The sequence below is a fragment of the Orycteropus afer genome, unplaced genomic scaffold (genome assembly GCF_000298275.1).
Source record: "Orycteropus afer afer isolate SDZICR_OR568_19922 unplaced genomic scaffold, OryAfe1.0 scaffold00292, whole genome shotgun sequence".
NCBI classification, from domain to species: domain Eukaryota; kingdom Metazoa; phylum Chordata; class Mammalia; order Tubulidentata; family Orycteropodidae; genus Orycteropus; species Orycteropus afer.
In genome coordinates this window covers 2,696,125-2,699,458 of record NW_006921879.1, presented here as the reverse complement: position 1 = coordinate 2,699,458, position 3,334 = coordinate 2,696,125, and positions in this window count along the sequence as shown.

The following is a 3,334-nucleotide window of genomic DNA, read 5'->3' as shown; positions in this document are numbered from 1 at the left end:
TGGAAGTTCTCTATCAGTATACTGCTGCAAACGTTTCTGAATTATCTTCAGTAAGATCTTACTTGCATGTGATATTAATGATATTGTTCTATAATTTCTTCTTGAGTAGAGTTTAGCAATTCACATTTTCCTGGGAAGACTCGTGTAAGTTTTCACATGAATTGGCATGAAGTTGATTATAGTGTTCTCATATTCTTAAATCTTTGCTATATTGTAGTCATATCTCCCTTTTCATCTGTCATGTAGATTTGTATGTTTTACTTTTTGAGTTCCTCATAATTTTCAGAGGAATATCTAAGAACCACACTTCACTTTATTGTTCACATCAGCTAGGTCATTTTCTGTTTTCTGATTCTCCATTTTTAAATTATATTTTGATTACTTAATTTCAAAATAGTCTTGATTTGTAGTTTGCTTCTTAATCTCTAAGCTAACATGCTTAACATATTAATTTTCATTATTTTAATATAAAAGAGCCCTGGTGGCGCAGTACCTAAGGCATTTGACTGCTAACCGGAAGGCTGGCAGTTCAAATCCACCAGCCACTCCTTGGAAGGAAGGTTGGGCAATCTACTTCCATAGTGACACTGCCTTGGAAACACAAGGAGGGGTCACTATGAGTCAGAGCTAACTTGACGGGTATTATAATTTTTCCTCGGTGTAGTGGAGATTGCTAACTGTGCCCCCAAATCCACTTTTTCTTAATTTCATGGTCATATATTTTTAACTGGCACATAGTTACTTACCTACAGATTACATTCCCCAACCCCCCTTGAAGTTGTGAGGTGTACCACTTTTAGTTTGGAGTCTTAAATGGAGTGGGTATGCCTTCTTCACATTCTTTTTTCCCTTCTTGATAACTGGAACCTGACATGGCAGTGCCCAAGCCATGACAGTACACATGATGACAGGGCCCTAGGGGATAGTAGTGTCCTTAAATGGAAATACCCTGGATTATTTCCAGTTATTATATAGAACAGAACCATCTGGTGATCTGGAATACTCAGTCCAGACTATTACAAGAGAGGCAATTAAACTTTGTTCTTTAAAGCTTTTCTGAGTTTTTGGTATATCTTTGGTACAAAAGCTTGGTCTACCTTACTTATAGTCAGTTCTGGTAGCATAGTGCCTAAGGCACTTGACTGCTAACCAGAAGGATGGCAGTTCAAACCCACCAGCCACTCCTTGGAAAGAAGGTTGGGCAATCTACTTCCATAGTGATACTGCCTCGGAAACCCAAGAAGGGGTAGCTATAGGTCAGGTCCGACTCGATGGCACATAACAACAACCACCTTACTTATACAATAAATGTTATTATGTAGTTTTCTCGGTGTCATTGTTTAGGAAAGTCTCCTTTTAGTAAAATAGGTATAGTTTATACAGGGTGTGCTCAAGTCTAAGAAGAATAATATTTCTCTATCAATATCTATGCTCACTAAGAAGAAAATGACTTATCAAGAAGGGCAAACACCAAAATGTCTATACGACAGAACAGCTGTGTCATCCAGTGTAGATGAAGTGATGGATCATTTGTTTTCTAAACCAACCTTTTGTGACAATGGTTCTGTGCCTTAATTCCCCGGATCTTAAGCAAGAAACAAAACCCGGAAGCTATAAAGTAGATTGATAGATTTGATAGCATGACAATAAAGTAAATGATAACATTTCCTATTACTGCTTGTGAATATAGTCTGTAATGTCCTTATGACATTGGATAATACTAAACATGAAAATTTACACATTAAAACATCTACTATAAGAAAATCTATGGCTTAAGTCATAGATGGTAGATATGCTTATTTACAGCTGAATGGGAATGGGAGAAAGGAGGAGAAAACTTAACTATCCATGTTTAGCCACTAGCCATTTCCTTAAATTCCTGGGGCAGAATCATGCTGGTAATCCTACAGAAATTTGTGAAAGCATTACTTAATTAGAATGTTCTCAGGATTTGCAGAGTTATGTCATATGCATGTGTGGAGTCGTTGGAAATATTGATCCAGGTCTACTTGGGAGAGGGAAGTGAATTTCTCATGTCTGTTTGAGAACCTGATGAATTCTGTGAGACATTAATGTATTAAATCAAAACCAAAGTCACTGCGGTCGAGTCGGATCGGACTCATAGTGACTCCTCCTTGGGTTTCTGAGGCAGTATCACTACAGATGTAGATTGCCCAACTTTCCTTCTGAGGAGTGGCATTAGATTTAATGAACTCCCTGGAAACTGCCTGTAACACTGTCAGTGGTTGTGGACTAGCCTTTTTTCATAAACATCAGCTGATTCTTCCTGAGAGATTACAAATTCACATGCCCCACCCCACCACAGGACCCTTGCAAATAAGAAAGTTTACAATTTATTTCTTGGCACATAAACAATAAAATGTCTTGCCCTATTCAAAGTAAATTTCACTATATATGAGACAGCAATGTATAACAATTTACAGACTTTGGCTTTCTTCAGTACATAACTGCTGGGGTTGGTAAGTCAGAAGATGCTTTGATCTTATCTTTATGGGGCATAAGACTGTAAGACTGTAATAGCATATCAGGAAGTGTCATCAGAATCTCTTCTAGAGAGTGAGAACCTGATTCAATGCAGCTTTTTATCTGCCCCAACGCCCCCTCCCCCCCAGACGATCTTCCAAGGTCATTTCCATGTAGAGGCTGGACAAGTTACTCACTTTCCCAGACTTCCTTACAATTAGGAATGGCAATACAACACGGAACTTGCCAATGATATGTGAGAGGAAGCTGGGGACCTTAGGGATAGTTTTGTTCTTCTGATAAAAGAGAAATGTGAAACTGATGCTCATTTCATCATTTACTTCTTTCTTCATCCAACTATGGTACCTGGAGCTGTATCAGCCACCTTGCAACCATGAACTGAAAAATGAACACACTAATAAAGATGTTGAATTACAAAGAGAAAATGATCTTGGATCTTTGGTGGTGATTTGATGTTATCACCAAGCCTCTGCATCTTTCTTGTCTGATGACTTTTTGTTATATGAAATTAGTAAATGTCTTTATTACTTAAGTCACTGTTGTAAAGCTTTTCTGTTACTTCAAAACACGGGAAATCCTAACTAACACCTTTTAAGTCTCAATAACTTCAGGGGAGGAGTGAAAGTTCAGGAAAAGATTTTTTTTTTTTTTTTTTCAATTGGGATGATTGATATGACAGTGAAATGTTTTCATGCACCAAATGCATGTGTTAAAGAGCACAACTAGGTTGATCACTGAAGGAGAATATCCCTTTTAAGGAGACTTTTGTAGTTGACATTTAGTGAAGACAAATGGGAAGAAACCTGGATCAGGAGGAAAGTTAGGGACT